The 27,236-nt window shown below is 41.4% G+C and overlaps 2 protein-coding genes across 15 annotated transcripts in view; one reads left to right on the forward strand and one right to left on the reverse strand.

Annotated features, from left to right (window-relative positions):
* Positions 1-2,560, reverse strand: part of NUCB2 (nucleobindin 2) — a 34,065-nt gene extending 31,505 nt beyond the window's left edge. For 3 of the 4 annotated variants that reach the window (XM_075162726.1, XM_075162725.1, XM_075162727.1), the window contains exon 1: positions 2,287-2,560. The gene's annotated coding sequence lies outside the window, so the exon portion shown is untranslated. The remainder of the gene's footprint in view (positions 1-2,286) is intronic. The other variant, XM_075162728.1, reaches the window with a different exon arrangement.
* Positions 2,561-2,592: 32 nt separating this feature from the next.
* The window catches only part of PIK3C2A (phosphatidylinositol-4-phosphate 3-kinase catalytic subunit type 2 alpha), a 72,959-nt gene continuing 48,315 nt past the window's right edge, over positions 2,593-27,236 (forward strand). For 3 of the 11 annotated variants that reach the window (XM_075162713.1, XM_075162724.1, XM_075162723.1), the window contains exons 1-4: positions 2,593-2,683; positions 4,956-5,059; positions 7,560-9,353; positions 16,502-16,648. The gene's annotated coding sequence lies outside the window, so the exon portion shown is untranslated. Of the gene's footprint in view, positions 2,684-2,790; positions 3,039-4,955; positions 5,060-5,086; positions 5,324-5,582; positions 5,792-7,559; positions 9,354-11,314; positions 11,495-15,939; positions 16,097-16,501; positions 16,649-23,688; positions 23,837-26,505; positions 26,680-27,236 lie in introns of those variants that run through there. The other 8 variants (XM_075162717.1, XM_075162715.1, XM_075162716.1 and 5 more) reach the window with 8 other exon arrangements.

Genomic DNA, 27,236 nt, shown 5'->3' on the forward strand with positions numbered 1-27,236 from the left:
CTACATACAAGCATATCCCTCGCCAGAAGGCTTGTGTCCACTATGTATCTAACAGGAACTTCAGAGAGATCTCTTCTGCTTACTGAGCAATCAAATAGACAAGAGTACAATACTTCACTAGATAAATACCTTTGTTGCACAGGAGTTCAAATCAAGGCAACACTGATATTGGCTTTTAACTTAACAGTAAAGGATTTTATCTTTCTTTTGTAAAGCACATTTGTTTAGTCAGTATATCACTAGAAGTATGAGTCAATATTTCCACACCTCTGACATTTGAGTCAATATAATAATATTTTACATTTTTTATTATCTCAGAGAACTACTGCTCTCCCCTGTCATGATTACAATTTCAGTTATATACGTCTCACTTAGGGGCAGCTTTTGACAGAAAACCTTTAACTTAGCTTATATGAACCGAAAGTTTATGTTCAGCAGTACCACCACCACTACAGCCAAGTTATGGAAACTTCTCCTTAGTCTTATTAAAAAATAATTCTTTTTGTTGTTGTTGCTTAGTTTTTATTTGCTTGATGGGGTTTTCTGAATATAATTTCAGACACCAAATAATGGTATTTCAAGCTGTATTATAGCATCAAGTCACAAGCAAATTTACATCAGATGCCTACATTAGATGCCTTCACATCCAATAGCTAATGGAAGTTTTAAGCAGACCCAATGGGCAATATCAGTTTATAATTCTGTTTTCCCCTTTTTTTGTTTATGTTAATTATCTTGGTTAGAAGTGAATGAGATTCACATTGTTCTACTACAACACAATTTGTTTAAAGATAGACTTACGTTATTACTTTTTTTTATAATTATCTTTCTTATTCTAAAATAAAATACTGCCACTGTCCAAAAGATCACAGTAGTGAGTAAAAGGGAAAATACATAATCACAGTTAGGAGGTACTTATGTAATCAGGTTAATAATTTGCAGCCCATGGTGGATATTGCACTGTGACTGTACAAGTTCATTGCATAGCAAATGACAGTAAGAGATATAAGTGGATCTTAAGTGTTCACAGAAATGTGGGCTTCTCCCATAAACCTTTTAAGAGTCTTAAGCAGAGGCCCATAAAGGTTATAACAAAACCTGGTTTCAAACAATTTTTGAGTGGCTGTTCAACTCCTATCCAGTCTTCAGAGTAGGAATCTTTCCCATGCTGCTCTGTTCAGTCAAGAGGGACAGTCACTTCAGAATTCGGGGTAGAGCTGCACCAATACTGAGTCAACTACGGGACTCTTCTTTAAAGTGGGAGAAAACAAGATGAGAAACAAAACCCAAAGCAAACCTTCACGGTGAATTTGATACCATGGTGTAATGGTGCTTCATTGTTGTTACTGTGATGGTCTAATTTTGAAAATGCTGGACATTATTTCTCCACAGCAAATACTTACAACTCAAACAACACAGGCTTTTTCTCCTACAGGCTGACTAAAAAGTGTTGGCAAACGTGAACTCTTTTGAAAACCATACCATGTTCATTTCAGGGAAAAAAGTTACCTCTCTGCAACCATGTTTCAGCCTTGTCCTATTTTGGAATATTTTCCAAGTACAACGTTTAGCCTGATGCTACAGTATGTTACCTAGCTCCTCCAGTGGTACTATAGTAAGCGTAATGCTGAAAAGCTATACCCTTTCTAGTGAAACCTGTCTAGTCTCCTGGACAAAGCAGCCTAAGTTTTTCCTGCGGTTGTGCAATTACCAGCCAGTCAAGATTTTGCTGCTGCTGCTGCCAGGTATGCATTAATTTCTCCTGGTGCTTTCAAGCTAACCGCGTACGCGTCGATCAGCGGGGCTGCTGAAGTGTTACTTCCTGACAAGTCGTTGACTCTGGCTGACGGCACCGGCGCATAAAGGCCGGAGGGAGGGAAACCTGGGGAGAGAGCCTCCTTCCCGGCGGGCCCTCGGCCAAACTTCCGTGGCTCCCCTCTCCCGCCACCTCCAGCCCGACACAGGAGAAAGCCCCTCGCCCCAGCGGGCTGCTCTGGCCCGCCCGCCTCCCGTCACCGCCGCGCGCACCGGTTCCCCCCGCATGACCGTTATTTCGTGTTTTCAAATCTGACAGGAGGGAGGGCGGAGGAGAGCGCGAAGGAGAGCGCGCCCCCACCCCACCCCACCCCCCCGCCCCGCGGCGGCCAACGGCTCTCCCTGACAGGAGCTGCCCCGCCGCGAGGCCTCCGCCCCGCTCCGCGCCCGCGGGGCGCTTCCCGCCGGCCCACTCCGCCACCGGCGGGGAGCACCGCCGCCCCGGAGGCGGCCTGGGACGGGCGATGCTACCTTTCGGTCCCCCTGCGGCGGGAGAGGCGCCGCTGCTTCTTAAGGGCGAGGTGTCTCCTGCGCGCGGGGATGAAGGGAGCGTCCCCCGAGCGTCCTCCTGAGGATCCGCGGGGCTCGGCACCGCGGCAAGGCGCGGGGCAGTGCGGTATGGCGCGGTACGGTGCGGTACGGTACGGTACGGCGCGGCGCGGTACGGTGCGGCGCGACGGCCCGACAGCAGTCCGGCGGCCCCGGCTCCCGTTGCCATGGGGACAGGTCCCGCCCCTCGAGGCGTGGGGATTGGCCGGGCCTGACCCGCTCCCGGGCGTCGCGGAGGGCTGTGATTGGGCAGCAACGGACGGCGAGGCGAGATTGCGCGAGAGGCCGTGCCGCCACCAGGGCTGCCTGCGCCGAGAAGGTACGTGGCGGTCGCCGCGGGGGCGGGCCCGGGCCGCGCGCCTCTGGCGTCACGGGGGAGGCGGAGACGCGGGCACGTACCTGGGCCGCGCGGGGCGGGGGGGTTGTGCGCAGCCGGCGTGGGGCTGGGCAGCCCTGAGGGGACCGTGGGGTCTCCGGGCGGCCCCCGGGGAGTTTCAGCCCCGGGGCCCACCGCCTCGTCTGTCCGAGTCCTGCCTCAGCCCCGCGCGGCTGCCGGCCCCGGGCCGCGTTGTAACGCGGTTAGCGGCGGGTGGTCCTGAGGGGGGACGCGCCAGGCCCGGGCTGGGGGCCCAGGGCCGTCTTGTAAACACCCCCCACACCCACCCACCTCGGCTGTAAGTGTTAAAGTGTTCGGCGCTGCCGAAGGAAACGGTGGTTCTGCTCGCTCGGTCTGCGGCGGGAGCGCGTCTGCTGCGGGGAGCACCGAGGTCGTCGAAAGTTCCTGCTGCTCCCGGTGGCAGAAGCTGTTTCTCGATAGCTCGTTTTCCCCCTGTGTTCTCTGTGGGAACGCTGTCACTTCCACCGGTGTCTCTTGTGAAAATTTACTCCTTACAGCAAATGGCATTTCGTGCAAACCTTCTCTCAGTTGCAGTAAATCGTTACTATTATGTGTCCAGTCGTGAACTGATACATGAGAATGTGAAACTCTGTATTTTCAGGCATCCTTTTCCATGACTGCTTCTTCCTCTTTTTGCTAATTCGTTTTCAACCATTTGAGCCTTATTGCGTTCAGACTTGGTGTTCCCTTCCTGTGAGAAATAGGAGAAAAAGAGGGGGGGGAAACCTTGACCTCTGTGCGGATTAAACAAGTTAGGAAACTCTTTTCAACCTGCACATTTGTTTATGCTTGGTGTAAGCTTGGGGTTTGATTTGGGGATTTCCATTCCCACCTGTTTCAAAGCGTGGTACCTGTTGTTTTGTTTTGAACTAGTATCTCCTCTCTGTTCTAGGCATTTATTCAGCACTAAAAGTGCTCAGAAATTATTCAGAAAAGTTTTATTTTTAGTGGATAGGTAAATACTAGCTGTAATAGCAAATACTCTACAGTTCCTATAAAAGTAACTATTTCTGGAATAAGCACAGATTCTAGTTGTAACCTGTTACCATGTTTCAATGTTTTGTAAGCCTGTGCTCATATTTAAACAACGATGTTTTGACATGTACAAATTCTTGAAAAGCTTTTATCACTGTGCATTGTATTTCTGTTATTCTGATTTACAAGATAAGTATCTACAAGTTAATTAAGATTTTTTTTTAAGAAACTGTTGCAATAGTTTATACAAATGAGAGCAAAAATAAATTATTGAGGTATTTGCGCAGTCTAGGCAAGGTACTCAAAATTGTCATGGGTTTTTGAATGCTTAATTATAATGAGAATTGGATTCCAAAGTGGTGGTTGAAATTGTAGCTTCTCGGTTATGCATGTGAAAGAAAAACAGGAATGTAAACTGTCTATAATGACATCTGTGGTAATAGAAAGCTATTAAAGTAATAGGGCTGACACTACTTGGAGCTTTCCCTCTCTCTCTCAATAAATTACTGTAAAATCCTTTTTCCACACTGTTTTTCACTTCAGAAACAGAGTTTTGTGGTCAGTTAGCATTCTTTACTAGTTTGCAGACTATCATTTTTGGGACCTGGAAGCACTGGAATTTGTTAAGCGTGAATTCATATGTACATTAAAGTAATTACAAACAACTTGTGGCCAAAAACTAAATAGCTCTTCTGATGGGAACAGCTGAAACAAACATACAATGATACTTAAAGTTCAGTTGAAAATGTGCCACAAATATGTGCAAAAAGAACCTGTAAACTTGCGGCTCTGCATTTTATCAGGGTAAACCGTGACGTTGCACAAGGAGAGCCGGTTGGGACCGGACCTTTTGACATGTCACAGGCTCCGCGAGCGTGACTGGCTGTAGGCAGGGAGATCGTGCTCTGCCTGCGTGGCAGTGACCCAGCGTCCTCACCTACACGCTGTCAGGAGCCAGTTACGTGCTATGTGCTGAGACAGAAAAGAAAACCTCTAGCGCTCTCGGTGATGTTTGGCCATAACTGACTTAGCTGGCCTGCTGGGAACACGATCATCCTCGCCTTTTGCAGCTTAGTTTAAGGTTATAGCCTACCTCACGCTGCTCTGCCACACTGTTTTGTCTTCTGTATTTGAACAGTTGTTTGCAAGGCTGCAGGATAGATCAATTTGCTGCTGGGTATTTAAAATACATGCTTTTTATTTTTTCTGTCTCTACTAGCAACAGTGAAGAAGGGGAGCATGGGGGAGAGATGGAAATTCTTTGAACAAGGATTGGTGTCAAGAGGAAAAAAGCTGTGTGGGGCTGTGCATTTGATGCTAATGGTAATATGGGACATGCAGCGTTGTTTTCCCCAGTCAGGCACTATGTCAAGCTCTTCAATGGCTGATCTAGAATATGCAATGGTAAAAATGTCCGTGGCCAGTTTATGCAAACAGCCTGTAAACCAACAGGCACCCAGGCAGCAGTGCAGTTGCTGTACTGACACTGGTCAATACATGAAAAGCCCTGGCATAGCTGAATGCAAGAAAATTCATCTTGGTGTATACCATAAGATTAAAATACACTCACTTTAATGTAATGACAAGGTTTGTTCTGTTATGATTTCCTGCTTTATTTCTAAACCAGTTTCTAAATTTCTGTCTAAATTTCTAAAGCAGTTTTTTCTTCCAAGTTAGAAGAGGTGTTATGCTTATTGAGATTAATTCTCCCTTTTCTGGCTCTTGCTTTTTTTTTTTTTTTTTTTCCCCTTTCACTTAGTTCCTTTGGGTTTGTGTATTTGGTTTTTTGGGTCTGTTTAGCTCAGATCTCCCCTGGGCTTCTAAAGCTGTTTGATTGCTGTTTTAGATGATTTAGAAGATGCTTTTCGGATTCTTAAACGTTGCTCCAGTTTCAACATGCAGGAAGCTGCAAGGTTTGAAAACTGCTAAGGATTTCAGTATTGCAACGGAAGCAGTTACCTTAATCTGAAATTGAGAAACACCATTCTTAATGCTGGAAATAGTATGGCAGAGTGGAAGAAAGGACTGTCTTTGGCTGTTTTGTTACGTTAGTACGTAAGTTACTACGTTAGTAAAAACGGGTAGGATTTCAAGAGGGCTCCTATATATCGGAGTGCCCTTGATACTTTTTGCTGTTATTTTTATTTTGTGGAAAGTTATTGATACTAAAACTCCCATCAGCAGAACAAAGAGTTAGGTAGTCAAATGCCTCTGAAGCAATAGTCCTAAATTCCGGCTCCTAAATCTCCCTCCCCTAAATCTGCCTCTCTGCTCTGGGAAACACAGTAACAGATGCTACTTTTTCTATTGGCAGCAGCAAGCGTTATTTCCTCAGAGTAAAAGTGGGTAGAAAAGCTAACTTACTAGCATTAGTTTGTGTTTTAATAGAATAAGCCAATAACTTCAAGGCTGGTGCTAAAGTTCTGGGTGTTTTTTTTTTCTGTCCATCAGAAGAAGCAGTAGTGACAAAAGCCTTATTATAACTTGTCTCATTTGAGTTAGTAAAAAACATGTAGAAATGAGAATGGAGATTATTCTCCATGCCTCTATGGCCATGGCAATGCTGGTATTGAAAAATTCATGCTTAACTAGCACAACGTGTGGTTTCCTGTGACGTATATAAGAACCTGCTGGCCACAGAGCTGAGGCTGCTAAAGTCATTTGCTGTGTTTCTCAACAGCAACAGTCGTAACCACAGACCTGAAATGGAAATAAAATAGTGATTGTAAAGTTAAGAGTGTCATGGTTAAATGCCTAATTTATCTGGTGTGGGAGGGCTGTTGACTTCATATGAAAGTAGCAGGCAAGAATAATGCAATTAATTCACTGGTGAGACTCTGCAGTTGTTCGTGCCTCCTTGAGGAGGCATTGGTTTCAGAGGAGTTATATGAGTTTCTGCTTAGCTTAGTGTACAGCCCATACATTTTCTTCCTCTGGCAGACTTCTGCCTGGAATCTTTCCCCCGTTTGAACAAGTACGGCTCATGTCCTCTCTGATTAATACTATCCTTTTTTTTTTTGTATATGTAAGCAGCTGGAAACTCTTTATCCAAATGTAGCTATTGGTTCCACTAGCTTATCAGCTATGGCCATATCCTGGCTTTCAGGAAGCTGTTCTGTACCAGAGTTACATATTTTGTGGGTGTTGTCTCCTGTTGTAACAGGGTTAGGTTTTGTCTCAACAAAATTGCTTCCTTATGTATGAGCCCTAGTACAAGTATCCTGACTAAAAAGGGAGTAGAGGAATTATGGTGTAATTTTAGGAATTTTTTTTATTGCATAGCCTGTCTTTTATTCAGGGAAGAACATTTTCCTCAAAGTTTGCCAGATCTGTTGTTAACTCATACATAGACGGTCTCACTTTGGTAGCTGATGTATGGGCCTGATATATTATTCCTTGTACAACTGGGATGAATTTACTGAGGCAAGATACATCTTTCTGTTGTAGAATTGCACTAGCATTGTATATTACTTTCGGCTAGTACAAGCTTTTCTAGGAAATGAAATTTAGGACAAAAGACTTCAGATAGAACTAATCCAAATATTGCAATTCAGAGCTGAAAATTGCAGTCACTTTTAAGGACCCTTTCCAGGTTGGGAGGTGGGAATATTTCTAACCTGTTGTTTCGTAAGCCAAAAGTATGAATTCGTTAATAAGTTACTGAGAGTTAAACCACGACATGCTCTTACAGTGTGGCAGCTATTCTACACTAAACTTGAGATATCTCACCCCTCAGTAGAAAAAACAAGCAGCAAGATTTTGTAGTTTTAGAAACAAATAACCAACAGCTGAAAGATGATAATATCTTTTTTTTTTCTTGCAGGTCCTGTGTAAGGCCTGCTGCTTGGAATGCAGAAGATTTCCAACATTGCTTTGACTATTTCAAGGTTGTTTTCACCCTCTTTCAATCACAAGCTGATAAGTACCGTAGCCTAGTTAGTTATGCTACTTGTTTTTCTCTCTCCAAATACTATGTGGCTACTTCATTTCAGGCTGGAACCTGCTTTCACTGAAGGGTGGAGAACCTCTGGGTAGGGTGGATCCCCAGCCTTCTGAGGCTGTGCCAGTGCCCCCTCCCATGGTCTGGGGCACATCTGGCAGTGTGACCACAGCCATGGGGTGGGATGTGTGCCTATTTGTGACTGGGAGTGCCTGCAGTTCCGTCCCATGGTGGATCTGCTTCTGGTCATGTCATGTGATTAATTGGAAGGAAAAACTAGATGGATTGTTCTGGTTAGTTATTAGACACTTCTTATTCCTGTTTTGGTGTTAGTCATCTATTCAATGACATGTAATGAGAGCCTATTTATTGCATCTCTTGAGGAGAATTCCATTACACGAGTTAATTTGGAGAGGTAGGGGAAAAAAAAATCCGTTGTCTTCTGATGTTGACCAAAACCCAAATTCTAGAATAAAGATGAGTTATCAGTGTAACTGGAACTATTTATATTGCAGTAGTAGAAACCCCAGGTCCCTTTTCCGTTAGCTACTGAACAGCTCAGACACAGAATAAGAGAGCTCTTTGTCTATGAAAGTTTGTAAATCTAAAGCTATCCTCTATTATCTCTCATCTTCTCCCTATCCTTTCTTGGGCATGTACCTAGCTGGCCTTCTGCTGTAGATTTCAGAGTCATATATTCATTTTCAGATTGATTTTCTAATTTTAAAATTATAAAAAATTATTTTTCTCTTTCTGTATATTGTTAGTGAAAGGAAAAATAAAATACACTGTGAACTTAGAAAGGGTTGGAAAGGATGAGGAGAAATAAATGTTTTCATAGTATAAAATTTTATTTACTGAATTTTAATAAGGGGGCTACCCTAGAACAAAAATAATAAATCTTAGCCTGATCAAAGAGGCTTCTGTTTCAATTGGACATATTTTATAAAGGTAAACAAGCTTAATCAGATTCAGCTTTTAAATTCAGCAACTCTTAAACAGAAATTTATCAGCCAAATAACTTTATTTGGAAACAGGAATATTTAGGCCTTGGTGCAGCAAAATATTTAAGCATATGTTTAGGTCTATGCCTACTTCCTTTTGAGTATTTGTTTACATTTCTCTAAGATTTTATAAAATATGTTTTTCTAAATGAAGCCAGTGTCTCAGGACTTTAGGTTAGAGATCGAAGAAGGGAGGCTTCCTTGAAAATTTCAGCTCTGCGCTGATTAAAAAAGAAAATAGACAGTTTTTATTCTGTAGAGGACAATTATTTACATACATATTTACTAAAACCTGGTAAAGATGCAGGGTGCTTTAGAAACAAAGAAGATGTGGTCAGAGAAACAGGTGCGATCTTTCCTCCAAAATGCTTATAGTTAGAACTGAGGCGAGACCCAAAATATATTCAGAAGGAAAGACAGAGTAAATTGAGGAAGAAAACCTAGTTTCAAAAAAAAAAAAAAAAAAAACAAACAAACAAAAAAAAACAAAACCCAAAAAAACCCCCAAACACCAAAACAAAAAAAAAAAAACCAAAAAACAGGTTTCACTGTTTTGAAAGTGTAGAAAAATATGAATACTGGTACAGGACATGAGGATATTTCAGACTTGAAGCAGCATGGAAAAGTCACGAAGAGAAGACAGAAGAGGAACGGTATCTTCCTTAAGAAGGAGGTAAGACATCTATGTTGGTACAAGCTATTTTGGTGCTCTCAACTGAAGAGAGGGTGGCTTGGAAATGAGATAATAACGAACAGCAAGAAAAACAAGAAGTAAAAGGTAGGGTACTGTGGTTGCATCAAGAAGTGTATCACTTACAGCACTTTTTTGGCTTCTCATTTCCACTAATGGAAATATTAAAAAAAGTAGAAAAAAAGGCTTGTGGTAAAGGACGTATGTGTATGTATATCATACAAATCTTATGCGGAACAAGAAGTACCATAAATGTCTCATTAAAGGAAAATGTAGCACTTTATTCCTGATGCAGTTTTTATTTGGTTTATCATGTAAATCAGTATTTTATTACGTATTTTTTCAAGTCTTCTACAGTTTATATAATGCCGCTGTCATCATAAAGCAAATGAGTAATCTGAACATTAGGCAAAGACTAAGTATCTACCAGATATTTACAAGATTGTGGTAGTAATTTTAAAAAATGCCGGTCTTTTAAAATGCTATCTACTTCTGTCCTGTCATAATTATATGCATGTGATTATCACTCAGTTATTACAGGGAAAAAAGGAGGAGTCAACATGGGAGTTTTATTCTTATGGTGTTTAGGTTTCTTGGTTTATTTATTATAAAACTTGGACTAATGGGGTGAAGTCGGCAGTGATGTTTCCCAGGAATTTGTACCAGGCCTCTGTGCTTCAGTGTTATCATAAATGATCCCAAAGGGGGTACAAAATGATGTGAGAAAGTTTGCTGATGACAGGGAATTACTTAGAGTAATAAAATTGGAAGCTGACCTTTTGCTGTAGATCTGCAGGGTATCTCATGATACTCTAGCTGGGTGATAAAGCAGCAAATGATATGTTAGTAATGTAAACTGCTTTGCCTTGAGGAAGAGATGATCTTGGGTTTTTTTCATCCGAAATGGCAAGCTCTGGACTAGCTCTCTTATTGCTCAGGCTGTGGGTGTGTAATAAGAAAGTTCTGTGAAAACATCAGTTGCAATGCTCAGTGGTGGTCAAAATAGCAAGTATTAGGAATAATGGAATTGCTAGGAAAATGATAGCATAAAATGCAAAGGATTGTTATATTACTGCATAAATCCATTGAACACCTGTATTGTAAATATGACATGCATTTCTACTCCTGTAATGTAATGAGTGGCATGCTGGAGGCAAATAGAAATGGTCACTATTTCTCATAACACAAGAAAAAAGCAATCAAATCAAGTGGCAGATTCAAAGGTATGTGCGGAACATTGCTACCTGTCTTTCTTTGGTATTGCACGTTGCAATTTCTCAACTGTCTTCTGTTCTGTGAAGTTAACCCACCTTTAGGGCTGGATTGCAAATCAGAGTTACACTATAAGCTTTTTAACTGCTTTGTGGAGAAAGATGTGGTAGGATCTAATGTATCTCTGAGAGATTAAAGTTCAGAGCACACTTTTCACTTTCCTATGCATGTTGCAAAAAGTACTTTGGGCATTGTGGATGAAAAGTGCTATTACCTTGTGTTGTCATGAAGTGTAGGAACCAAAGGTCTTCCTTTTCCTTTAGGTTTTTAAATTATGGTACTTAGTTCCTGGTGAGAATTTATCTTTAATTGCAGACAAAATAATAATCAGTGCCATTAGCAGAACTTGGTGTTGAAAATACAAAATGCATAGCCGAAGAATGAACGATTAGTTGTTCTAGCAAGAAAAATCTCAAAGGATGGGGAGGAAGCACATGTGAGTGCAAGGGGGGGCAGCTGTGTGGCCAAGTGAGTGTGAGTGTGTACATGTGAGCATGGGCGTGAGACGGAGCAGGAGTCAGTGTTAACGAGCAAATGGGCATGTGGGAGGCGTGTGAGTGAATGTGAAGATGCATCAGTGTGTGTGCATACTGGTGAGCGTGCAAGTGAGGGTGAGCATGCACACGCGTGAGCAAGCATGCAGGTGAATGTGCGTATTGAGTGTTTTTCAGGAAATACGAAAGTGGAGGATTTAACTCAGAATCTACGGCCTTTCATTTTTGTGCTCCACAGAGATGTTTGTGGAGAGGTGGCTCTCACACCCCAGTCCCCCGCTTGTCTGGATTCTATTTGTTTTTCTCTGCTGCTTTTCTGTGGGGAATGTGCTGAAGACTGAATCTTCAACTGAAAGGGTAGCAAGAGCATTTCTGGTCTGGAAGCCGTTTCCCCAACCTTTTTAGACTCTCCACAGCATGAAGCACCCTTTTGTCCACTGTTTCACCTGGTTATGCTCAAATGAAGTATGCATGTTTGTGGACATCTGTAGTGTAGCGCTGACAATATTTACAGTTTTGGAAGCTGAAAATAAAAAAATGTATCTGTGCTCGTTGGAACAATGAGTTATAGACTGGATGTGTATTTGTTTCCTCACACTGAAAAAAGGAACAGTGTTTAGCAAAAAGTATTGTTGGTGTCCTTGTTGGACCCCAACATTATCTTGTTCCTGAAAAACTTGCTAAGGAAATTTGAATGTTACAAGAATGGGAGGATATTGTTGCAAGTTCTGCTCCATCCTGCGTTGTTTTGGACCCTGGCCATCAGGAAACATTTTCTCTACTTCAGAGATGAAACACTTTCTCTTCAGTAGTAGTATTATGAGCAAGATGTGTGAATAATCTGTGGCAAGGGGCGACTTTATTACAGAAAGGGAAATCATCCCAACTTTTCCTTTCTTTGATGAAATTTTAAAGAGATTTCTACCAAAGATGTGCCGGGGGGGAATTTGCATGTTTTGTATTGACCTACGCAAACCCTAGTTAAACAAAAAAGTAGCTTAAAAGTTGTTTCACTCTGCTTCTGTCACCCTTTGTACTTTATCAGCTATTGATCTTTATTCTTTGTGAATTCATACATGTTTAATACTGCATTGCAAATATTTTTCCTCCCCTCCAAAAGTATTCATAAAAATAAGGCTGGGTGAGAATATATGAAAGAGCATTGTTTGTAATTTCCTTGCCTCTGCTGAGCTGTGTGTCTAGAAAATGGAAACACAGAACTCACAGATCAGTATAACATTTTGTTGCATAGCTTGAGCTTTATTTCAAAAGATGGACTCTATATAGACATTTGCTTTGATATCTAACAGGTAACTTTACCGAATGTATCTAATTTGGATGAAAAGTTATGTGGTTGACCTGAATGACTTGTGTTGCAGGCATGGGGGGAAGCAGGGGAAGGACAGTTTTAAGCAAAGGCTACAGAAAACCTTTTGTAGAAAGAAAATCAAGATTGCAACATACTCCTACAACTAACACTCACTTTAAAGAATATGTTTTTACAGAAGCAGGAATTAAGTAGTGATATGAATATAAAAGAAATACCTTTAAAATCATTTTGGAAGACCAACATGAAATCAATTGTGCAACTAAATGGCCATCACACTATAATTACTGAGACACTGTTTCTTCTTACAGGCAGTTTTAATATGAAATATTTTATGGTAGTTAGTGTTAATACTTATTCTGTGAAATAAATAACTATTAAGCCAAGAGTTTCATAGATTGTGAAGCAAAGAAGTTATTCCATGTTGTGGAGCAACTACCACATTGGAAATAAAAAATAGAAGCTTTGATTCCAAATCTGTTGATCCAACTTAAAAGTGGAAAAACTGCCCTGTGAACCAACACCTAAGAGCTTCCTAGAATTGGTTAGCTACATGCTGCCTACTTTTCTGGTGTTGACGTTGGATTAAAGGTAGCTAATACTGTCTGACTTTATGGTACTTGCTACAATTGCTGCAAGTGTTTACAATTGTGAAAGGTAGTGGAGATGGAAATGTCTGAGAGACAGACTGACCTATGAAATAGATCAGGACAACAATTCTTCTTCTGGACCTTATTTTCTTTGCTTATGTTGTCACTTCTGGCCTCACTCCCACATCCTTCCATGTTCTATACCCTCCACCAATAAAAATGTAACGTACAAAGTAAAAGTTTTCATCAGTCTATCTGAAAGCACTCTGCAGTTGTTTCACAAAACCACAGTTAGGTAACGTCCATTTTGCAGGCTGGTGAACTGAAGCCAAGACAAACTGGTTTGCCTAAACAAACTGTATCTGTTGTAAAAGTGTTATCAAACTCTTTCTGTGAGCCTTAGGCTGCAGATGTATAATTTCATTTACGAAATGGTGCAGGTTCAGTTGCCTCATTACCAGGGGACTGGAAGGCCTGTCTCTCAAGAAATCCTTTTCGTCTGTCCTTCTCTGGCACATCTGAGCCTCTCCCAAAACCTCTTGTGCAAAGGGACATGTGGAGTCCCTGCAAGTCCTCATGTGAGGAGTCCCCAACCTACCCAACAAATCACACAGTCTCTGTGTTGAGTAGAATTGCTGTACCTGCAGAGACAGAAACAAATATTGCTTCCGATGTTATTTTAAAATTAATACTATATTCTCAGGTTTTAAGGAACTTTACCGACTGAAGTGACTGCACAAAACTTTTGTTAGATACTCAAACACAGTCTTAAGGCTTTATCATCTGGTCATAAGGCAAAACTCCCTTCACATTAATGACTGCAGGCATAGGGTCCCTCATAGCATTCAAATTTTGGGCAAGAATTGATGTCTTGCATCAAAATATTCTGACTTTTGTACCACTAAAGGTTAGTAGTAGACTGCAATCAAGTTATTTAATCATTTAAGGGTTTTCAAAGCCCGTAAAAATAGCAGCATCATATTTTTTTAAATCTTCATTTACAACAACAGCCCAAAACAGTGATTCCCCGTGCTTAGTGATCACAGAGGGACGTACAGTTTAAGCAAGGGTTTAAAAAAAAAAAAAAACTTTCAATACAAGCTTTACCTCTGTCATCACATCTGTCTGCCTTTTGCCATTAGGCAAGTAGTGTATTTGTCTTCGCAGTCCTTTATTTGCAAAGGTACTAGTCATGCTTTATTAGTACTCTCTAATCTCCATGTGTGCACTTAGTTGAGAGCATAATACAACATTTGTTCTTAACTGATGAACTGATGGTTTCTAATGAGTTGCAGGGTCTTAGTGTTGCAGGGTCTCTGAGTTGCAGTGTTGTAAAAGTCTGTTCTGACCCTAAATGACTTGGGCTAGGTTACTAAAATGCTAGGTGGTGAAATAACAAGCTTATTTGAGCTTGCTTAACCTATATGCTTATTTAAGAAAGGGAAAAAAGGAAAAGAAATACAGCAGTGGGAAAATGTTATTGGTGATTATACTCCAAAAGGTTAGTGAATTCTCAGAAGTGTGATATCTGAAAGGAGATTTAAAAATTATGAATATTTCTAAAGTAATTTAGGGTTAAAAGGGACTTTCTAGAAACAATCTAATAGTTACGGAAGAGCCTGTGGGAAGCTGGGTACCCGAGGTCTGCTCTTAACCACGTGCCACCATGTGGCCTGTTTTTCGGAGACTGAATATACTCCGGGGTTTGTTGCAAATCCCCTTTATTGAGGGGTCAGATGGAATCTTAACAAATTACATAATAATGCACACTGTCCTGGAAACAGATAGTTTCAGCTTTTTGCTCTGGGTCATTTGTTCTTTATTTATTTGTCTGAATGCACCATAATAATAGCCTTTGAGACTGCACATAACCAATTCCAAACCTCTGGGGAATGTTTTAGTTATCCATAAGATCAACCCTGTTAATTTTGGTGCAAATAGAAAATGAGTAAAATTAATTTCCACTAAAATCAGATTAAAGAATGATTCTTTAAATGCTTTCAGTGTAAGCTCTCTACAGCTGTCAGGCTATCTGTCCTTTTCCTTAGAAAACTGTGTGGTGACTGCAAAGCTCATGAAACTGTGATGTGAGAAAAACTAAGCACGAAGAAGTGGTATAATTGAGAACAGAATTTTTAGCCTGACTGTTCCAAACTGTAGAATTTGTGATAGCAATAATTTTACAAAAAAAAAAAAGAAAAAAAATCTATTTCAAATCTATATCTTCCCCCTTTAGTGAAAGCTGTAAGAATTCACTGTATGCATCCTCAAAGATATCCAGGGAATTCTCTAAAAGCCTGGGGATGTTTCTTGTATTGTCAGGGTTGAAAAAAGTCCACTTCTGTCTGTCTTTAGAACAAGCCATTAAAGTCTCTCTTAACCAAAGAGAGAGGTCAGAGATGATCAGTACTGCATATTCTCTGCTGCTTTAGGAAAACATAGTAGCCAGGAACTACATTTATAATACTTCACTGCATGGTAGGGCCATTTTATAAGACTAGCATATTCATCTTTGTTCACGTTTTACATCTTATAAAGACTACTTGGTTTTAGAAAAAATCTGGCTTTTCTGACTTAAACCTCGTGGATTTTCAAAGGTTTTTGATATCAGATAGGAGATAGGCATTTTACTTTATAATTAATGACCACGTTAGAGTTGGATGTGTTTTTAATAATGTGAGACTAGGAAGGACAGGATGACCTTGCTAACAGAGTATAAACAAATAGCTGGAAGAGCTAGCTTTTCATTAGTTTGGTATTTTAATGCATTGTCTCTCACAGGTCAAGGATTCAGCCAGGTGCCTTTGGGGGGTGCCAAAACATTGCAGGTGGATTCATCCATTGATTTTAGCGGAATGAAGCAAAGATAATTTTGTTCTTTTTAGGCAATGCTTTCAGTGAAACCAGAGCAAAACATCCATTGATTTAAATACAAAACCAAGATCGTGCTTAATGCCACTGTGATGTGATTCCTGGCTTGGGAGAGGAATTTCTGCTCTTCCAAAAGACTGTGCAATACTCTAATGGAAGTAATGTTCGCAGGTGACACGTACCAATTCAATCTTTTTTTTTCTGAAAGGTTTGGGATTTAGTTGAAATGAGATTTTTCCATTAAGAAGTTTTAAGGAGTCATTAGACCATTCTATACTTTCACACATAAACACATAAACTTAAATACTTGCTGCACTGTGGCAAATTAGGTATGGTATCATAGGCAGAATTAGCCAATGACGTGCCATTCCCTTATCTGAATCCTCTTCCATCTCCTTAGCTACTCTTGAGTATATTTCTCAAGCAAAGGGCCATTACTATTTAAAACTTAATATTACATTTATATATTTGGAAAATAAGTAATTTTCTTAACATTAATACTGGGTTTGCAAATGCTTCAATACTGCCTGAGTGCTGTATTTCTCCATGGCCTGATGTGTCACTGCTTCATTGCAGAAGGATGACTGGGGATCCCGAGAAGGTTTGCTGACAGGTGATTTCCCTGACACTTTGGAAGATGAGAAGTGATGTTCCTTGCCTGTTCTGCACCAACCCACACTTGGGTGCATAAGCCTGGTCCTGCCAGGGTTCCTGATACGATGGGTGAGTGAGGAGTATCCACAAAGACAGCGTTCGTAATGAGGCCAGAACTGTGCAGTATGCTGATTAGCTGTCCTCCTCCTTGAAGTTTCTCAGTGAGCAGCGTGTACATGAACACACACTACTTTTTTCCTCCCACGCACACAAGCTCTGCGTCAAGTTGTTTAAGTGAGTTGTGACACGTATTAATACTGTTGGCTCCTTTCTGCTGGGGGTTGATTACTGCAGTCCTATCTGAAAAGTTTTTCACCAAACTCTGAGATCATTTCTGTTAAAACAATATCTAATTTTGTCCCTCAAGCGTGGATCTCTATCTGCTCATGAATGTAAACAGCAAAGGCAAGCAATAAATCCCTTTGAATAATGTGCCAGTACTCTACTCTTACATAACTGTCATTCCTAAGTAGAAGATGGTTATTTACCAATTAAAGCAAGGATTTCAGGCATTTTAAATTAATTCTGCTGCTTCCAGAACATCCATTAGATAAAATCTGTTGAATTTGAATCATTGACCCTTAACCTGAAAACCAGTTTTGCAAATGTCCTCCAGGAAACACATTGTGCACTTAACTTCCCCTATGAAAACTACAAAAAATTGTATACCAAAATACAAGGATCAAGGGCCAGAGCCATGACATAATTAGATGTGGACAGGGATATGAAAACTACCTCACTGAATGTACTTGATATGATAATTTCTTCTCCGCAATATACACTGTGTGACTACAAATAAATGATGTAAGGAATTGTTCATTTTTTTTTTAATAGTAGGATATTTCTATTGGCTTGCAATACTTAGAGAAGAGCTGTGAATTTGTGTTACTGATGAACATAGGGTTACTACAAGAAGCTTCAGGCAATTAGCTCACACCAGAAAGGAAATACCAGATTTTGTTGGTGAGGGCTTGGATCTTCCTTGGAGCTGCAGGAATTTGGGCAGCTGGAAGAAGACCCTGTAGTCTCTTTCTTAGCAGCCTGCCAGAGATCACTGTGGAAGTCTCTTGCTCTAGGATTCCTACTGGTAGTGCTGGTTTTGGTTTGTTTGTTTGTTTTATTTTAATTCTTTGATGCAGGATAATTCCAAGTGAGAAGTCAATATGAAGTTTTATCATCCTCTGTCTTTGGATGTCTGATTAAGCATGACTTGCTGCGATTGGGATTTTAAATACCAGAAGTCTTCCCAATTACCTCAATTACCTTTACCCAAGGAATGATTGCTATTTCCAGGTACGCATCCTGTCGCCCGCAGTTTCTCCCTCAGGTTTTTCTGGCATCATTCTTACATTAATAGCCCTTACCAAAGCATGCTGTAGACTAACAACTATCCCATGGTACCTCCTGAGTATATTGCAGCACTGACACAGTTTCTGCATGCATTTTCTAACTCTTCTACTTCCACTCCATTTTAAGAATGTTCAGAACCTTCATTTTATTTAAAGCCTTCACATGACAGAAATTGTGCACATCACATAGAACATATCCTAGCCCAAAAACACTTCTTATAATTTCTTCTCTGATTTTATAAACCATCTGTAAAAGGCAGTTACAAGAAAAAATAGATGAAAAGTTATCACAAAGTATTTACAGTAAAACAAGTAGTGAAATGTGTTAAATTGTTTCTGTTGTTCAGTTCCCTGTTCTAATAACTCTTCTGGACATAATTTATTTGAAAAAAATAGAGGGAAATATGAAAAATCTTTTATGAATTTCAAATGTATGCCCTGTCATGCCATGTTGCAGAGAATGTTGCCTAAATTGTGTCGGACATACCTAAGTTTCTGTGCCAAGATCTGTAGTATTTTTTTGGCTTCTAGTGCCTAAGTTCCCATTTACTGAAACAGGACCTGGGTCTTAAGAAATTAACCCAAGAGAAGATTTTACTTGCACTTGAAACTATCGTCAGTCTTTTTTGATTGCAGAGCAGAATTTTCTTCTTAAGTTTGAGTCTTAAATATGTAACTCGTATGTATAGTCAGCCAAAATTATTGTATAGATTTTGAGAGCCATATGCAGATCTTACACATGCTGAAAACACATGCACACTCTTGCATAACAGTGAAACAATAAAAACATAACCGTGGCCTGTTTTTCATTCATTGCTAATACTGATATCCCCTTTCTCCCTGAAAGAAATCCACAATGAAATATTAATAGCAACATACTGTTGAATAAATGTCTGCAGATGTAAGCAATAGCTATTTAAGCTTGAATAAACACTCAGAACAAGAAGAGTGAGTATTAATAATAAAGTTCAAAATTACCAAGAAAAGGCATTGTGAGACTAATCTAGGAAATGATACTGAATTTTCAGAAGGTATATTTTTGAGGAAGTAATACAATCTTTTACTTTCTTTAGGAGTAAAAAAGAACCTGTCTCCCTCTGCTGGTTTTCAGAAAAAAAAAAGTAGTTTATAGAGACTAAAAAATCATAGCTGAAAATTTGATACAAATTACCAGATGTTCCAGAATTAGGACTTAAAACTTGTTGCTTTTAAATACATAGTAGTCAATCACCTTGAGGACATTAGAACTACCTGTCTTGATTAGCTGAGGATTGGTAGATTTTTGCAGTAGTTATTCTGTTTAAGCTAATAGTTTCTCAGTATATTTTAACATGATTTCTTTATATGTACATCTTTAAGAAAATATAACGTGAGATAAATTTAAACTGTTTAGCCTTTAATTCAAGCATCACCGAATCTTGTCGCTATCCTGAAGAGCAGCCTAATATTGGAGTTGTAAATGTAGATGCGTAATTTTCCTTTCCTGCATAGTCTGAGTTAGTGTACTTTGTAACCCAAATTAAGGTTTTTTCTTTCAAATACGAGTTTCTAAACTGCTCCATAAATATAAGTCACAAGCCATAAGGCCTTTGAAGGCCCCCCAAGGATAGCTACAGCACTGAGCATAGCTCGCCAGTTACGACAAGTGCATGGTGTTTCTTTGAATGGCGCTGGGACTGCGATGTCGGGGGTGGCTGCTCCGGGATGGGTTGTGGCGTTGCCCGCCCTGCCGAGCTATGAGCGCCCGCAGCACCGTTCTCCCCCACCGCTCCACGAAGCAGTGAGACACCCACACGTGGTCTGTGCCAAGGAGAGTGTATCAGTGGGACGGGAACTGTGTGTTGCAATCCCCACCCTGATGAACAAATGTTTGGGAATTTCCATGGAACAGACATGCTGCACAAAGTAGGTGCCATGTTCTGGTACACGTCATGGTATCTGCAAAAACGTACCGTGTTTTTGTCCGTGGGACGATATGCTCCATCTTCCTATTGTCAGAGAAAACACATTTGTACTTTAATAATCCCTGTGCTTCTACTAACAATTTCTCATTCACAAAAAGGATACTCTTAACAATAGACATCAGGTTTATTCCTGCCAATTAGTTAAAGGCAAGTAGCAATTCCAGTAGTTATATTAAGGCATTCATCTGTTAAATTTGGAGGGCTTACATAAACATATTTTAGGCTGAGAAGAAAATTAAGGCTATTTTGTTTTTCAAGTAATTTTTTGAGGGGTTGGTTTTTTTTTTTACTTCCCATGTGTTATCTTCACCAAAACACATTTGTTATGGTTTGTTACATGTAGCCATCCTTTTGATCTGGGTATACATCAAGCTTCCTTGTATCCTAAGTATTGTTTTGAAAGGCATCTGCCAGCTGCAGTTTGTCGTATTTCCAGTTAATACCAGTGTCAGTATAGTTAGTTACACAAGTTGATTTGATTTTTGCGTATGTTGTGTTGGAATTCTTTCGTGAAGTTTGAGTATTGGGGTAGTGAGCACAGCACACATTTTTTCATTTGAGCAAATTCTCTCATGTTTATTCTGCCTGTAGTATACAATTTCAATTTTAATAAAAATGTTACTTAATGAAATTGTGTGGGTTTTTACTGCTTGTCTATCTGCAACACTTTTTTTTTTTTTTTTACAAGACATGGCTTTATCAAGTGTCTCCTGAAAACATGGGGCAACTGTGGCATTTGGTCAATGTATGACAGCAACATACATAGTAGCAAGGTAGCGAGACTGCTGAGGCACACACCTTGTACATTGTATTTACATGGACATATTAGTAACTTCCTGTATAAGAAATACTTTAAAACTGACGTAATGTTTTCATGCGGGAATGTGTAACTTGTAATTATCCATTCATAAGCAAGTCTGCAGGCTATGTCATTGTTCCCTTCATTGACTCGGCTATCTAGGGGATAGTGTCATTTTACCTAGAAGCTGGGCTTCCAGTGCCAAGCAGTTACCTCTCCTGAAGCAGAACTCTTTTGGCTGCCAAGGTATGGAGAATGCTACATGGCATCTGATATACAAATGCCATTTCTAAAACTGGCTGGTACTGCTTCTAGAGCGCACCTGATACTTGGTATATATTCAATGTGAATGTAGCTGAGAAACTATGAAACCAGAGGCAAAAGTACCGGTGTTGGAGTTGCTCTTCAGTGTAAGGGGTAAAAGCCAAGGAAAGAATAGCCTATTCAGTTTGTAATTTAGTGTGATAAAAGCAAATCAGTACCTATTTAACACAAAGTGGAATTTGGGTTTTATTTAACCCTTCATAACTTAGAGTATTTTGCAAAAATGAGATACTGCTAAAAAGAATGGGCTTAAGTTACTAAAATACATGCAAAATAGCAGGAAAATTTCCTGACAAGAAGGAAATAATTTCTAAGGAAAGTCACAGGAGGTTCTTGCAGTTATCATGGGACTGGTAGACAGGCTTGATAGTCTAAAATGCTGCACCAATCCGTAGAATGAACCAAATCGTGTTTCCTATCTCAACTTTTATGATTCATATTTGACCTGGTCATACTGTCATATATTACGTAATGTGTTGGAGGTTAGTCAGTCAAATAGTCATGATCTTGTTGAAATTGTTGGATATGGTAGCCTAAGCAGATTAATGCTCCTTTGGTTGGTGATGGATGACACATAGAAAAATGGTTGTCCCAGGACTAAACCCCGTGGCCAGTGAGTGGGAGGTGTAATCCAGAGCAGTTTAATGTGACCTGTGTGTGAGGCAGAAAGCAGCACAAACACCGTGGGAACTGCTTTGCACCAGGAGGTGCTGGTCTGTTAGGATCCCACTAAGAAAGGCACTCTGACTCTGGAAAGTGTCGTTTAAACTGCTGTTGATTAGAGCCAGCACTATAAAGAGAGGATAGCATAGATAATCCTACACCCCTATAGATGCTGGGAACCCTCAGCTGTGCAGCATTGAATGGGCACAGCACACTCTGCAGACCCCATCCGTAGAAAAGGGTTTCCCATTTCAGTTATAGGATTTTCTTACAAGAAAACAATCCTATCCATCATTTCTACTGCCAGGCAGAAAGGATGTTCACGTGGGAACCTCTCGCTGCACTTTTAGATAAAGGCAAGCAGAAGAAGTGGCCAGGAGACATGGCTGCCAGGACAAAAAAATCTGAAATGCAATCCAAAAAGAAGGTGTATTTGGACAGACCACTGTCGGAAAGAAACCTAGACCTTGAAAGCGAAGTGGATGTCTTCTACTGATGCTCTGTTCTGTGCTCCAGAATTGGAACAGAATTGGCTTATTGATTGTAAATGCTGGAATGGTGTTAGAAAGGATCGATTTCTCCTCTTAATAACTGACAACCTGAAAAATTCTTGATGGCTTACATCACAAGGGTAGTAAGAACTCTGGTAATTTTTAAAATCTGTGTAATTAAAGCATCACGCCTATGATGCTTTTACAGGACCACACTCTATGTCACCCTTCCAAGTCTCCATTTTGCTCTTCTTGAAGTCACCTGCAAGGGCTTTCATTAATGGTGCTATCCAATGGTTCTATCCAATAGAAAATGCTTAGATGCTAAAATGGTGGGGGTTATATAGAATCACACAGAAAATGTCACTGCCAGCAATGTATTTATGACTTATTTTTATTAATTCATTTATTATTGTAGCTTCTAAACTGACACTTTTTCATGTGTCTTCTATGCTTCATTAACTGTTTTGCATTTTTTGGAACTTAAGTGTGCTAAAAGGGCTGAATAACACACCAATAGGCATAAATTGGATTCTTTGATTATTTTAAGTAGTACTCCCTGAATGGACGGAATATAAAATTATTCTCCCTGGGATTCTTTTGCATCTCCATTAAAAATTGTATTGTTACTTTTAAATGCCCGTTACAACTTTTAATTTGATATTATGAAAGGCCCATTGTCTAAACTTTGTATAAAATCCCACATGCAATACTTTCGAGCATACTCAAAGCATTATATTCTTTTGAAGCTATTGTGAAGGTCAAACCAAAATATTGTCTTTTTGAAACGTGACGGTATGTCAGGAAGGCTGGAGTTGACAACAGGGATCTGCCGGGGCCAGCGAAGCCGCTTCTGAAGTTAAATTAAGCAAAATTCCGTGTAGTGGAACACGTTGTTCCAAACCACTGGAGTCGTCAACTGGCCAGTGACGAAAGTATTTCTTTCTACAGCTAAACCCCCTGTGCTGCGGAGCACCCTCGTTTCACCGGCGTCACTCCCCGGCCTCTTCCTCCGATGCATTTTCCGTCCCCGGCGGGCACGGGCAGTCCCCTTCCTGCGCGGCCAGCGCGGGGAAGTTCATTGTATCTGCGGCTCAGCTCCAGCCTCCCGACGGAGCTTTTCGGTGCGTTGTGCAAGTTCCCAGTCGTGCCGAGCATTCTTAGGAAGATCGGCGGATAAGGGGAGGAAATGACGGAGAGTCACCTCACAGCCGCCCAGGGCCGAAGGGGCCCGGCCGCCACAGCGGCCCCGGTTACAGCCGAGCCCCCGCCGGCCGCTATCGGCCCGTTTCCCCGGCGGGGGTGGACCCCCGCTGCCGGCCGGGCTCCGCAGCGTGCCGAACCGTGCCATGCCGTGCCGTGCCGCGCCGGCCCCGGGGAGGAGGCGGGGAGGGGGACAGGTGAGGTGGCCGCCGGCCGGGTGCCCGGGGCAGGGTCCGAGCCAGGCGGCCGGCGCCGCGCCGCGCCCCGCCCCGCCCCGCCCATCTCCTCAGGGCCGCGCCCCGCCCCCTCCCCCGCGCCAGCGCTGCGGGCCGGGGCCGGAAGTGAGCGCACGGCGGCGGCGGTTAAGCGGCGGGAGGGGGCTGCCTCCAGCCTGGCGCGCGCCTTGCCGGCGGCGGGAGGGAAGAAGGGAAATGGCCGTTGCCGCGGGGCGGCGGCGCTGCGAGGTAGGCGCGGGGAGCCCGGTGCCGGGACGAGGTCGGGGCTCTGCTCCCTGCCCCTGTACCGTCCCTCCCTGCCGGTGTCCTCTTGCTCCCCACCCCCCGCTTCGCCTTCTCCTCCCTCAGGGGTCGCGGCGCCCCTCGGCCTCCGGGCGCTCCCCGCTGCCGGCCCGGCCTCGGCGCGGCTCCGGTCCCGGGGGTGGCCGGTGTTCCCCGCGCCGCCGGGGCGGCACCTGCGAGCGGCGGGGCCCGGGGCTCGGGCCGCGGTGGCGGGTGGGCAGCGGGGCCGGGTGAGCGCTGCCCGCGCGGGTCGTCCCCGCCGCTTCGTGTCTGCCCGGGCTCCTGCGAGCCGGGAGGCGGCGGCGGCGAAGGCGCTGCCTGCTAAAAGTGCTTCATCGGCTAACTGCGTTATCTGAAGCGCTGGAGCCGTGCTGCTTCTGACAGGAAGCGATAATCCCGAGGCGTCTGGAGGAGCTGCTTGCTCTCCATAGCACCCCGGGTTTCAGCGGTGCTTTTTGTACCCGAGGGTGAAGGCTTCGGGGTGGCAGGTCGTTGGCACCTGGCGCTGAGCAGGAGGCACTTGGGAAGGCTTTAGGGAGCTGAAGTGCTCGCCCTGTGCAGGGGGGACCTTGGTCGCTGCAGAGACCCACCAGGTTTACGTTCCTTTTTTATTCATCTTCTTGTTGGCTCTTTAAGTGGGTTAACTAACCTCGGGTTGGCGCGTTACCGTGGTTCCAGGGAAGTTGGCTGTTGACAAAGCTGATCCTTAAGCTGCTCTGCTGTTTCCTCCGGGAGCTTTTCAGATATTAGTAGTAATACCTGGAAGTGTGTAACGGCCTTACTGTTCACAACTTGATCAAGTTTATTATTCTGCATCAATGCAATAAAAAAAGGTATACCTGCATCACTGTTAACAGAAGTAACCTCCCACTAATAGCTATGCTGTTGTTGGGGAAAGAGAATGTGGTAGTAAGATGCGCTCAAAAAAAAAAGAACTTGGAAGAAAAGAAAGGTTCTGATGCCCTTCCTCGTCACTGTATTACTTATTGCAAATGTGGTCCTAGCGCAGAGTGCAGTTAAGCTGATTTGGGGTAGGGGAGAGATGCAGAGGTTTTAAATAACAGCCTTGCATGCTTAATGCAAATCTCTTTCCGAAGGGAACTGAAAATTCAAGAAAAAATGTGTGGTGTTTGTAAAAGATGTTGTGCAATACCTACTTAGAATATAAACTCTGTTCAGGAGTAGTAGTGATGGATGATTTATGAAGAATCCCAAGGGGAAGCGAAAATGGGGCAGGGGGAATGAAATCTGACAGAGGAGATGTTAGTTGACTTTGTTAGCTTTGAAGGCACTTCATGCTCCCAACACTGAGCGTGGGCCTGGAAGAAACTTTATTTATGTGTCTGGGAGGAAGAGAAGTTGCTTAAATCGGGCTTATTTACCACATTTGGGGGAGAGGGAGGGACTATAATGCCCACCAAGTTAACTTTTTTTTTTTTAACTTGAAAGCAAGTTGAAGCAAAACTAATAAGAATAAATGGACAGTGAAAGAAAGTTGCATAAAAGATAAAAATGGGAGAAAGCACAGGGAGAAGTAAAGTAACAAGTACTTGAAGTTAAACGGCCTTTTGTTGGGGGGGGGGGAACCCAAACAAACCAAAAAGTAATAAACTATTTGGAGTCCTATCTGCTTAAATGTTGTGCTGTATTTGAAGAGTCTTTTACATAAAGATGCTTGTTTATAAAAAATACATAGGAGGTTTTAAGAAAGATTTAAAATTCTGATTGATTTAATAAAATAGCTTTGTCCCACTTAATTACGATGTAATAGTAATCCTGACTTAGAAACTTGATGTCCCTCTTCCCTTTCGGAGTATTATTGTCATTATTAAGAACTCAAAGGTTCATCAGTACAGATAATCAGGGTATATGAAGATAAATTGATAATTCAGTTATTTTTATCTTTTTTGAGTAGCTCGCTATGTAGCAACAAAGAAAATTGAATGCCTTAAATGTGAAATGATGCATTTCAAAACGTTAAGTAAAAAAATCTTTTCTGAATTTGTGTTCCTCTGTTTGTTACTTCTCAAACTAAGTTAACTTGAAACTGCTGATATTTCTTATCCAGTGCTGCTATTACGTCTGCTATCTAGCTGAAGAAACTTGAATTAAAATGTTGCTTAACAAATAAAAATGCTGAGGTGATGTTTTGGGGTTGTTGTTGTTGTGTTAGGCTTTGATGTGGGACCAAAACCAGACCAGTATGGGGCTATCTCGAAAAATGAATGCTAGGTTGAATTTGATTAGAGAAGGATTGCATGTTGTTTGTCTTTAAACTCTTGAATAATCTTAAGGCTATCTTATGGAAGCGTTAAAAATTTCAATAAATTAACATTGATAGGTAAGACAGTATAAGCATAATGCTAACATGACTAGAATTCATAAAATGTAGTATGTGTTTTAAGGTCAGTCTTAATGACATTCAGATAATGATCTTCCACTTTTTATTTTGGAAGTATTGGCTTTTAGGGTCCGCAGTTAGTGCAAAAATTACTGTGGTATTTATTTACTTATTTTTAGAATAGTATAAAAAACTTAAAAATGAGGGAGTATCGCACAAATGTAAATTGTTTGCTTTGTGGAAGTGTAACTGTAAACATAGTCCTCTATTTTAGGTAGAAGATGGGGATGTGTAATTACTTACCAGAACCAGAGTTCAGTTTTTATCAGCAGTGGTCAATAACATCAGCCATCTAATACAGCATTCATCCAGCCCCTTTGTACACAACAAGGTTGCTGTGATGTCAGTTTTTGCAGAAGAATGCACAAGTTGTTTCCAGACTGGACAAGTAAGTGAAGGAAGAAATGTTTCAAAGCATGCCAGTAATGATAAACCTCACTTAAACTAACAAAGATTTAGAATAAAATGTTTTCCTCAAAGCTCATATTAAAAAAAGTTATGAGAAATACTACTTTGATCTATACCTTGGTAGAAATGCAACCTGAAATTATTTACTTAGAGTAAGTTTTAGTTTGTTCCAAGTGGTGGTCACTTCAGAGTGCTTTCATTGAAGAAATTGAAGCAGAGAGAGAAGGTGTGTCTGCATATTTCATGTAACTTGTAATTTTCAGGTGTGTGGCATTAAAATTATAAACAAAACATCACTTACAGAAAACCAACCATAATTGGAAACTTGCCGTATGTGGTGTATGAGGACCTCATGGTATTTGTGTTAAGAGTATGTCACTAGTTCAGATCTAGAGGTTGGTTACTACATGATGACCTCGATGGAATAATTTGGTCCATACAGAGTTTGTAGCTTGTAGGTTTCAATATTGTAGTTGATGTTAGTAGTTACAGGAGACATTGAGAACAGATCATCGGTAACTGATATGGTCTTCTACT

Source organism: Calonectris borealis, chromosome 14, assembly GCF_964195595.1.
Source record: "Calonectris borealis chromosome 14, bCalBor7.hap1.2, whole genome shotgun sequence".
Taxonomy (NCBI): Eukaryota; Metazoa; Chordata; class Aves; order Procellariiformes; family Procellariidae; genus Calonectris; species Calonectris borealis.